The 12287-nt window shown below is 43.2% G+C and overlaps 1 long non-coding RNA gene across 1 annotated transcript; it reads right to left on the reverse strand.

Annotated features, from left to right (window-relative positions):
• Positions 1 to 871: 871 nt before the first annotated feature.
• Positions 872 to 9086, reverse strand: LOC115599323. Its single transcript, XR_003988319.1, has 7 exons — positions 8901 to 9086; positions 4989 to 5152; positions 3689 to 3985; positions 3276 to 3431; positions 2535 to 2663; positions 1802 to 1834; positions 872 to 1117 (listed from the first exon to the last, which is right to left on the reverse strand). It is a non-coding gene; the product is annotated as an uncharacterized LOC115599323 (long non-coding RNA).
• Positions 9087 to 12287: the final 3201 nt, after the last annotated feature.

Raw genomic sequence — 12287 nt, forward strand, 5'->3', positions numbered from 1 at the left:
AATCAAGGATGACTGAAGAATCCTTCGAAGATGACACACTGCCTGTGACCCATAGACAGGGATCTCTGGAGCACAGGATCCACCACACTGCCTGCAGGCTGCATACCCAGACCTGTGTCAGATACACAAATACTGCAGCTTTCCTGATACAGAAACAGAGCAGGTGCCTCAGTCTGCTTTCCTATCCACTGAAGGTGCCCTACACTAAAATTGTCAGTGTTGTGACCTAATTTGCCAGGGAGATTGGTCCCATACTTCTGTTCAGCCTGAGAAAGGGCTCTGATGGCTCCCATGACCCAGAGCTGTTTCTGAGGGAGCTGGATGTAACCCCCCCACCCACTCTTGCACAGGAACAAGCTGAGATGTCCTCAGCCTGAAGGTGGCAGCAAAATCAAATCTGTGTTTAAACGGCCAAAATCTCTGTCACTTAACACACCAGTCACATGTACAAAATGCTTTTTAGGACTTAGAGACCACGGGGGAGAGAAAAAAATTAAGACCTATGGATGTGCTCTCACGTTATGAAGTGGAAGCACGCAGAGAGCATCTGCTTTGGGGTTCAACACATCCTTCCTGAGCACAGGCACAGTTCAGATGAACTTACAGCCCTAGAAAGCATTGAGAAAATTCAGGTGGTCTAAACCCATGCTGCTGAGCCAGCCATGCATTTTGTGATGACTGCTGTCCTCAGAGGTTGGCAGATCCAAGGAGATTCTTGTGTTGCTCAAGAAGGCCTGGAAGAAGACAACTGTGGCAACCAGAGTCCTTGGTGAATGCACAGACTTGGTGAAGGTACATTTGTGAAAACTGAGCATCTTGTACAAATGAGCGTCTGTTTCTTCAGCGGAACACTGTGCATCATTATTGAGGATTTTGCTGCTGGTTTTCTTACTTCTAGATGTTTTTTGAATAAGTGCAAGGGGGTTTTTTTTGCATCAAGAGACCCTTTGATTTTTTTTAACAACTGCAGAATTGAAGGAAAATATCTCTGAGCACACCAAACTTTGGCTTCAGTGAGAATTGTAACCCAATTGCCTGTATTTGGGCTTGGAAATCTGCAGTGTGAAGTCCCTAGGGCAGCCACCCTGTCTCTTCTGCTATGGGACCATTCCTTGCCCTGAAAGGTGAAAAAATCACAGTTTTATTACCCAGCAAGTTCATGCTGAAACCCTGCTCTGGTTGCTGTGGCCCCTCAGCCTTCGCCTTACAGGGACTCTAGGACAGACCTGAAACATCACCGAGTGTTACACCCCAAGACAGGACTTCAGGAGAGAGAGACCTTCACAAGGTAATTATTTTGTCTCACCTCAGAACCATTTCAAGGCGAGGTGAACCATCTTCTCAACACAGCTATTTCTCTCTATTCACTAGAAAGGGAGCACTACATAAAAAAAACCAACTTACACTTGAAATAAATTCTAACCAACAAGTTAACCTTAAATTAAATCAGACCTAGAAATTTAATTTTTCAACTCTCTGAAAGAAACAAACAATATTTGTTGCATGGACTAGCTCAGGAACTGAGAGGAATGGCATTACAAGAGGTCCCATAAATCCTGGAGAAAAGTTGGTTACAAGATACAGGGGAGAAGCTGCATGTCAGGGTCAAGGGGTATTGTAGAAGTTCTAAAACAGCTGTAAAGTCCTTTAGTGGCTGAGACCTATTGACACAGACCTGATGCAGGGAGGAAATGAGCTACTACTGAACATATTGGAAAACACAATTAGTCTGCCCTCTGGCCATTGCAGTAATGTCATTTCATCATTACCTGTATTTAAACCCCAGAAAGTCAATCCTTACCATTAAGAATCTGATGGAATACTACAATAGGTCCTGGGAAAACAACAGCAAAAAAATACTAGCATTAGTAAGGGTTTACTTAGAGAATTAAAACTATCAGACTTGCAGTTACAATTAAAACTATCAGACTTGCAGTTTTTTCCCCAATTTATATTTATCTGAAATTCCTCAGCAACTCACTGATATCCATGTGAAAGCAAAGCACAGGCCTTGTGTCTACAAATCCCCCCCCCGAGATGTGACAGATGTGACACTTGGCCATCTGACAGAACAGTTGCATCCCAAGTTCTATATTCTACTGTAGCACAACTGCTTCAAGAGGTTTGTTCATTTTATCTCACTTTAGGAGTACTGCAGCCTCTGTTTTGTGAAGGAGAAGGGAAGACTAGAGAGTGATGGGGAGAGAAGCAGATATTTCCAGAAGATTTCAGTCACATTACTCCCAACTGACTCCATCAAGCCTATCCTGGACCTTTCCATGCACCTTAATTTGCAAAACAAATTTCACCCCTGGACCTATTTAGGAAAATATATTAAATTGGCTTTTTAGCAGGCAGAGCTGAGAGTCAGAACCATTTACCTCAAGGATTTTCAGCAGTCTCTCAATCATTTACCCAGCTCATAAACAGTGTTATGGAAACAGCAACCAGAAGAAATCCCTAGAGGCTTTTTCCACTACCTGCACAGCCTGTAAGGCCTCTTACCCACAGGAACCCAAACCTGTCAGCCATACTTTGGTTGTTGTGGTGCTGTAGAAAGCACTACAGTGTCCCTGCTGCTGCACAGCCCACAAGAACTGGGACTAGGATGCTGATCATGCCAATGCTGCTCATCTCTTCACTGTCTGCAAACTGAAGATTCCCTGGAGAGGAGAAGAAAATAAAGAGTCAAAGTGAATCCTACAGGTGTGCCAAAACATCAGCCTGCCTCAGAAGCATCAGCCAGGATGCAGTAAAGATCCAGAATGGACAATTCATTCAGCCAGGTAACATATCCTTAATGTTCAAAGGCAAAAGGAAATACATTTTGCCCATTTTTTGAAGACCTCATGCACAGTAACTTTAACACATAAATATGTAGGAAGGTTATTTTAATACTTGCCTAATTTGGAAGAGGAATAATAGAATCACCCAGCATTTCCACACATTTAAAAACTACCAAAGAAAAGCCCCAAACAAAAAACAAAAACAACAAAAAAACCCCAAAAACAACAACAAAAAAATCCAAATAACACAGCAAGGAGCACATAGCCATATCCCTACCAAGGATTCTCCCCAGAAAAAGGATAAATAGTGTTTACTTGTCTCAAGCAAAGATGTCCTGTTTGTCCTCAACCTAAAGAAGGCAACAGGGATCACTAGAGTGAAAGAAATTAGGATAGAAAAGTAACTGTGTGTAGCACATTTCCTCTTCACATTTACTTGGGCAGGACTTTCTCAAAGCAAAGGACCAAGAAACACTGAAAATACTTAACCTGGATTTCCCTCATCAGTGATGTCACTTGTTGAAGCTCTGATTTCCTCATCTAACACTTGAGGGTAGCACTCCAGAGGGCTGTGGAGCACTGAGGTGTCTGTCTCTGCTTTACAGCAAATTTTAGCAATGTCACTCCTCACTAATCTGAAGGAAGCTGGAAGATAAAAGAAGTTTCAATTACAAGATCAGATGATTTATGAGCTCTTAAATCAAGGGTTTAAAAGGTTAGAGAGGTTAATAGGTTAAAAAAGTCATTTTTGTAAATGACTTAATGACTCTTTTTACAAAAGAAACCAATTTTGTCAAGCTAGACTCATTAACCCCACTGTAAATATGTATGTAAATATTTAAAGGTTCAGTTTCATAACCAGAAATACATTTCCCACATGCCAGGACCCAAGCAGAACATACCTCCAGAATTTGGAATGCCACATGCGTATCCCAGTTGCATGTCCTTCTCCCAGAAGATGGCATAAACCTCATGAAGAAATGTATTTTTTTGCCAAAAGCACATAATGATGTGTGTTTCATTGGTCTGCAGCTGAATTATTTCATTTGAAAATTTAGTATTTTGTGTTTCACCAATTATGTCACAGGTTTCAAAACTGGATAAATCACATACATTGATCTCACAGTGGTAGACTGTCACCTTTGTGTTGGGAGAGTCCTGCAGCCCCTCAGCAGTGTTGTCACTGTGCATGGCAACATCTAAATAAGAAAACAAAGAAAAAATATTTTAAACCATTTTTTTCACAAAAAACTTTGTATTAGACAATAGGATGAGTTTTGGGTGGACAAATCCAGTCGTGGCTTAGGAAACACCATCTGCCATTGGTCAATTTTTGTATGGAATTGGGCCCAGTCTCCAAAACAATTTTTTAGCATACAAAAATACAACATAATTCCCCACTGCTGCCACTAGGATTTTAACTAGGAAGCTGGCAGCCTGGAAAATGGAATGAGGTGTATGGTTTCAAGCTGAAAGAGGGGAGATTTAGATGAGAAATTAGGAAGAAATTCCTTCCTGTGAGGGTGCTGAGACAGTGGCACAGGTTTCCCAGAGAAGCTGCAGCTGCCCTCTCCCTGGAAATGTTCAGAGCCACGTTGGATGGGGTTTGGAGCAAACTGGTTTAGTGGGTGGCATCCCTGCTCATATGGGGGGGGGGGGTTGGAACAAGATGATCTTTAAAGTCCCTTCCAACCCAAACCACTCTAGGATTCTAGGATTTTCTCTCATTCCAACCCCCTCAGCACAATCCTAACAGGTATTATGTCCAGCATCCATCCAGATCCCAGGACATAGGAATTTAACAGCTGAGTTGCCAGACTGCATCCAGCTGGATGCAGGGTCCCACTGCCACGGCTTTGGTTCAGTGTTCCTGCAAGGAACAGTTTTACTGCCAAGGCAAAAAGCAGCAGCAGCTTGGCTGAAGTGCTGGAATGTGCTGGGGCTGGGTGCTGAGAGCTGACAAAGGGGCTGTGCTTGTGCAGACTGAGCAAGGAGTCACCTCACCTGAGGTCAGATACATCCCAACACAAGTAACTGCAGCAGCTCCAAATGAATCAACCTTCACCTTCTTTATCTTGTTTCTCACCTTAATGGTTTTGTGGTTTTAACTGGCCACAACTGAGCTTTCTGGTAACAATTCAAAAGCCTTTAGCTACTATCATGCAGTGAAAACCAATAAGATCAAAGAAGGATCAAACTCACTTGGACAGGGAGCTACAGTGGTCAGAAGCAGGAAACATAACCACACAAAGTGGGGAGAATCCACCAGGTTGCCCTGGGTGCTCATCTCCAGCAGTGCTTGATGCTCTCCTAGATCCTCCACCAACCCACAGCAGGCTCACCAGGCTCCTCCCTCAGTCATCTCCCTGATTGGACATTAACTATGTGTTAGTGTAACACTTAAATAAAAAAGAAAACAAGTTCCAGGACAAACCCATAAATTTTCCTCTATCCAAGATTGCTGGAAGGCAAAGAAACACTCAAGCTGTCCTGCTCTTACTCACTCTGTGACAGCTTTTCCAACTGCCAGGCTTGCATGCACCCATTTCCATCTCTGGGTCAATCATGGTAGCAGGAGGCTACCAGATTTTTCTGCAGGGCAAGGGAAATTCCCCTGAGCTTCTGGGCCAGGAGGCTCCATGCCCACCCAGCTCCTCCAAGGCTGCCAGGACAGTGGCCACGCACACATCACTCAGCAGGACGTACAGCAAACAAAGTCTTTACTTGCTGTCAGGTCCAAAGCACACAAAACAGTATAGGAGGAAGATGTTTTATGCAGAATGAGTGTTTATTTGACTTAAGATTAAATATTGATTGTCAAACTCAACTTTGTTTTTATTTTAGACTAGCTGATGGAAAATGTCTGTTCAAATTGCATGAAGAAAGACAAGTGTGCTTCTTTTCTAAAAGAATATCTTTGGTCAGAAAGTCATTGTCAAGCATTATGATGAAACTGGCATGAATCTGTGAAATACAATCCACTAAACACAAGTTTTGCAAACTGACAGACATAAAAAGTCTGGAAAAGTTCCACAAGTTTGCACACTCTTGAGCCTGCTTTGCTTCTAGGAGCTTTTCACTAAAAGCTTTCAGTAAAACTTCTTTTGGTTTGTGACTACCTGAGAAGTGCCTTGAGGAAATTTCCAAATTAAATATGCATTTGTTCCCAATTACACATGAATTATTCAATAGAAGCGAGTAATTATTTGTTTTTCATGATCTGTGTTGGCTTAGATCTGTGGATCTGCTGAGAGTTGCCCATCAATTTCCTGGAATAGGTAAGACAGGAGGAACACAACTGCAAAACAAGCCCTTTCCACCTACTGACAGGTACAGGAGGCATCTTTGAGACTTTATGCAGAATTTCCTGTGGAAAAATTTCCTGCTGAAAGCCAAAAGCTTTCAACAACCCCCTGCAGGGTCCAAGCCCTGCTCCCCAGGCATCCACAGAGCTGTGATTCATCCACTTCACACCACAAAGCAACAAACTCTTCCATTTATGCACAGTGCTCCTCACCTATGCAACCTTGCAAGAATGTCATCTTGCCCCATCAAGTATTAACACCCCGCAGAGCACCAAAAGAGCTCAGCATCTTTTGTCGTCCTCTTTCCATACATTTAAAAATAGTTCTAGTTCTTTTGATTTTGGACTGTGGTTTTTTTTTTTTTCAAAACCAGATCCATCTGCACCATTTCACACATTATTCACTTTGTCCTACTCCTTACTTTTCAAAGCACCAGCTAGCAACCCCTATCAACCCACCATGGGGGAGCAGAGCACCAAGGGACTGTCATCTTAAAATCATTTAATCACAGAATCAACTGGGTTGGAAAAGACCTTGAAGACCATCAAGTCCAGCTGTTAACCTGACACTGCCAAGTCCATGACCAAACCATGTCCCCAAGTGTTGTAGAATGTTGGAATCATAGAATCCTAGAATTGGCTGGGTTGGAAGGGACCTCAGAGATCATCAAGTCCAACCCTTGATCCACTCCCCCCGTGGTTCCCAGCCCATGGCACTCAGTGCCACATCCAGGCTCTTTGGAAAGATCTCCAGACACGGAGAATCCACTACTTCCCTGGGCAGCCCATTCCAATGCCTGATCACCCTCTCCAGAAAGAAATTCTTTCTCATCTCCAACCTAAACCTGCCCTGGCACAACTTGAGACCCTGCCCTCTTGTCTTGCTGAGAGTTGCCTGGGAAAAGAGCCCAACCCCCCCCTGGCTCCAACCTCCTTTCAGGGAGTTGGAGAGAGTGATGAGGTCTCCCCTGAGCCTCCTCTTCTCCAGCCTCAACACCCCCAGCTCCCTCAGCCTCTCCTCATAGGATCTGTGCTCGAGTCGCTTTCCCAGCCCAGTTGCCTCCTTTGGACCTGCTCCAGCACCTCAATCTTTTTCCTAAACTGAGGGGCCCAGAACTGGACACAGGACTCGAGGTAAGACAGGTTGGAGAATGTTCCCGAATGCTCCTGAAAAGGAAGGGGGTGTGACCCCTTTGCCGTGCCCAACCCCATGTTTGAGGGGCCAATGAGATCAGCCCACGATCCTGTGCTACCTGCACCAGGGATTTGCTGTGCTACAGGTAAACACACTGGGTGTCCAATAAAAGGTCACGTTGGTGTGTGGTGGCAGGGCAGTGGTCACAGAAACACTATATAAGTAAAAGTTACTGCGCAATAAAGTTGAAGCTTGTTTATCAGCCATATTGGTTGGTTTAGTTTTCCCTTGCCGTTTTCTGACACCCAAGCACCACGCCTACCCATCTGTTCAGTACTTACAGAATATTATTCACCTTTGTTCACAAACACTGCACCTCCTGCCCCTCTGCCTTTGTTCAGCCACATGAACCTGAGGGTTAGCAGTTTTGGGAATCTTTGAGGATATGGATTTTAAGGTCAGGCAGAACTGTCTTGGTGGAGTAATGGGACAGACTTTCAGGTTAAAATTTATCTAGACCTTTAAGTATCCCATGGAAACGACTTCCATTTCAGTTTGAAAAAAATTAAACTATTGAAGGAAGAGAACAACAAAATAAAATACAAATAACCTCAGAAAAGACTACAGATTTTATATTCCACTCTAAGGTCTCTACTGGGAAAGGAGCAAAGTTTACATAAGAGCTAATTGTTATATTACTTTCAGTACCACTTTCACATTTTTGATCTGCTGAATACTGAACAAGCTCTCACAATTAAAAAAACCAAAAGACAACAAAAGCACAAATAAAAGAGCTGTTACCAGAACAAGTGTATAAATGCAGTCTGTTTCCACAGTTCCAACAAGCCAGTAGAGTAAGTGACCACCAAGACATTGCCATTTGAGCTGAGAAATATCCACAAAAATCCAAAGTACACAGCTTCCCAGAAACTGCTCTTAAAACATTTTCTCACAGTAACGATTAGAAAACACTACTCATATTTTATCTTCTGCCTGCAGTATATTAGCAAGCAGAACAGTTTCACTGATTTAAGTTCTTACACACTGACACTTTGTGTGTTGTTTTGAACTTTGTTGTTGCTGCTTTGTTTTGAACTCTTGAGTCACCAGGAGCCACAGGGTAAAAAATGCACAACCAGCACCAGCTTGGGCAACAGCTTCACCTTGACAGGAAACAGCTACAAAGATTTCTACTGCAACCCTCCTGGTAAGTTATTCTTTATTTGCAAATAGGACAGGATGGTAATTTTGAAAAAGGAGGTATAAGCAAAATATGCTAAGGAGTTACAAGAAGGCTAATTGGATGTAGGAAAGATTATTTGGGAATTACATGAAGATGCAAATGCTCTAATAAAATTGTTCAGTAAGTTTTGTGGTCACTCACTCATAGAAGTGCAGAATGTAATGAAGCTGTTGGTTTTTCTAGTCACACAAGCAATGTGAAAGCATACAAGCTGGCAGTCAGGACTGCAAAAAGCAGTGTTACTTATTTAGCAAGATCACACACACAAGTAATGCATCTTCTTTCCATATGGAAAAAGTGTTAACCATAGTAATCATTCACCCTCTTAATGCTCTAGACTTCTAAGTGCCTGTTTCCTTAAAGAGGAAACAACAATTTGTAAATGATTGGCTGCAAGACAGGACCCCCTAGAGAAAAAGACCTTGTGATTACCTCTGAAGTTGATGCCTTTATGCTCTTCCCTTCTCCATCCATCTGAGCACCCTTTCCAGCTCTCAGTTCATAAACACCTCCACCAGAGCACTGCTCAAGAAATGCAGAAGCCACTTAGAAACCGAAGGAAAAGCCACACAACCAGCTTCTGCCTTCTAAAAAAGAAAACTGGATTTTCACTTTCAGTTCTTACGGGTGTGCAGTGCCAACACTGGGACTGAGCAGTGCAAACAAGAAAAACCCACAGCACTCTGCAGCTGGAGGAAAAAAATACAGATCACAACCCCTGGAGAACCTCCTAGGAATCTGCAGTGGGGTCATAACTCTCTCTCTGTGTATTGCAGCAGGGATGTGAAAGGACTGGATTTGACATCTGCTCCTGGGTCTGCTACTAACTTGCCAGAAAAGCCCCCAGCACTGGGGAGGCTGCTCCTTGGCAGCCGGCAGCTTTGGAAGATTCCCTGCCAAAACCTTCCTGCTGCAGCAGCATTTCTGTTTGCTTCAACTTGTGCCCATCCTACAACCTGGCAGGAGCACTTTGGGACAAGACAGAGAGGCTCTTCAATGTGGCAAATCAGTTACTGTCTCAAAAATGTGAGGGAAAGTCAAAAGTGGTGTGAGGTTCAGGGTTTGCAGCAAGGACAGGGCAGGAGGAGAGCTGTTTGGGAACTCAGAGCCAAAACCTACTTCTGGGCCAGTGTGGATGTTGAGATGAAAAAGCTGCACAGTTCCCAAGAGTAAAGATCACCTCAGTAGATAAGAAAATTGTGGGGAGCCTCATCTCAGAACCAGGGAAGAGTCAGGAGACACACCAAAGCCCTGCTGCTTAGGAGTACCTGCACTGAGATTTGTTACAGGGTCTTGGTTCAACACCCACATGAACAGACCTGACCAAAAGGATGAAATGTTTTATAGTCCATTTTAACAATGAACAATCCTATCATCACTTCCATGTTCTTTCTAAGTCTGGACTGGAGACAAGTGCTTTCATTTCTGCACTTGTTTGGAAACATTTCCTGTTCAGCTTCTGAGAAAGTGACATCCATGGTGAGAAAGGGGCTGGAGCACAGCTCACTGCAAAGCCTTGGCAGGGCTGCTCTGCTTCCAGCAGGGCCAAGCATCTCAATCCAAGGCCAGAACACAGCTGATATGAGAATGGCTCTGAAATTTACCACTGGTGGGATTTCAGGTGCATGTATTAGTGGGGATGGTGAGGGCAGGAGGTGTCTCTGGCACTCCCTGGCTGCTGCTGGCAGGTTGAGTTGCTAAGCTCACCTTGAGCTGACCCCATCACACATGGAACTGTTTTCCTCCACCTGAAACCACCTCAGTTCCTTACCAAAAAATAACTTTCCACTCCAGAAGAACAGGTCTGACAGTTCAAAAAGGAAAGTAAAAGCAAGCCTGTACACAGTGTTTACACTGAGTGCATGGTACTACATGTACTCTGACAAGACAATGATGGAGGAAACACCTTAACATCCTGTTGACTCAACACCTCTGTTTGGGAATGGGCAGAACTCTGCAACTGGAGTCTGAGATGCTGCTTTTGCCACATGCAGCATCTCCATTAGGAGACAACAGCCCTTTTGCCCCCATGAATCCATAGCAATCCTCAGTCTCTGGTCTATTATCTCCTGACCCCATTCCTAGGTTGCAAGAGGTCTGAAAGAACAGCCAGAAGAAGAGAAGGAGAAATACACTGCAGCTCCCTACTTCCAAACTCAATCCCCTTACATTTCAAGAACAAGTTTGCAGCCATGTGCACTACTGAACTCCACTGCTCAGCTCAGGTGGGACCTTCAGAAAACTGGGAGACAAGTGCATGTGTCCCTACAGCACTTCAAGGCTTTCTGCATCCTTTGGCTGCTCCAAGCAAGAGCAGCCCCTCAGCATCCCTCATCTGCAAGGCACTCAGGATGAGCACTTGAACACACTAGACAAGAGTCTAAAAAAAAAAAAAAAAAAAAATTTTAAAAAGAAGGGAAACATTAATGGCTATTTCCAAACTTCTCATCTTTGTCAAATGGGCCACTGAGAAAAATAGTTGGTCCACACTGTTTCACAGCATTGTTTAATGTGTGACACAAATAGCACAAGGGAGGAAGTTACAGTCAAGGAACATAGCAGCAAAGATGTGAATTGAGGGGTTTTGTACCTCCGGAGGATCGAATGGTTTGAGGAATTGCTACCAGGACCAAACTCTACACTCAGATCCAGCCTGCCCCAATAGCAGCTGTGTTCAAGTTCCAATGCAATCTATCCAGTGCAAAAACTACCAATATTCTGAGAATCTGACTCAAAATTTTAGTTTTCTTTTTGCCTTGATTCATTTTTCACAGGAAAATCAGTTTCCAAGCACAAAAATTTGCTAACTCCCAGCCACATCAGATTAGCCTCTTCCTAAGGGCCATGACACTGACTTCCCCTGGCCTTGGTTTCATGTGGTTTTGCATTTCCATTTCCATTTTTGTCTTTCCAGTGGGTAATACCCAATTCCTCAAACACCTGCCTTCTAAGAACAGGCAGAGAACTCGAGTATCCAAGAACTGTTTCGAGATTATTTTATATTATATTTAGCAAGCCTACACTGCATCCTTTGACTATAAACTAAGTATGATAAGCAGAAAAAAAAATTATTTATGTATGCCTTCACTGAGGAATTTCCCCTTCCCTTACCTACCAGAAATATGCTTTAGGAATTTCTTTGTGGGCTGCAGAACTTTATTGTCTTGCATTAGATGACAAGAGACCTGGAAATAAGATAATAAATAAGAAATAAGAAATAATAACAATGCCATGTAGCCTGCTAAACCATTTGTAAAACCTCCTGAATACCTGCAGCACCTGACCATCAGCCCACTCCTGCATATGCATTGCTTTCTTTTTAAGGCAAAATTTTCAATTTCCACAATTTTGTCCTCACAGCCAAACCAATTCGCAGGCAACCTTCCTGATGGGTGAAGGACAGGCAGTTGTATTCTGGTTTATTTATGTCATCACCATCAGGGTCCTCATTAGGCTGCATCAATAGCACAATAAACATAGAAACTCTGCTCCTAAATCAAGTGTCACTGACTTCCAAGGAAGATAACCTCCAGCAAGAACTTGCTCATATGGGTGAAGAATCTTCTACTTTGATCCACCCTGTTAATGATCTACTGTTAATCCAGAAATACCAAGCCAGAATATTAACATTAACTTTAGCCAGAATTATATCCAGGAACTCAACATGAGAAATGAGCCAGAAGACATGAGATGAAAATGATAGAGTATAATAAACAGAAAAACCTAGAGTTTTTCTTTGGCATATGCACGACTATGTTTTGGGCTTCTATTCCATTTTGCTTCAGAGAGCTACTGTTTCTTTAGAATCTCTTCCTCCAT

This window comes from Calypte anna, chromosome 18 (assembly GCF_003957555.1).
Source record: "Calypte anna isolate BGI_N300 chromosome 18, bCalAnn1_v1.p, whole genome shotgun sequence".
In the NCBI taxonomy this organism is placed as follows: Eukaryota; Metazoa; Chordata; class Aves; order Apodiformes; family Trochilidae; genus Calypte; species Calypte anna.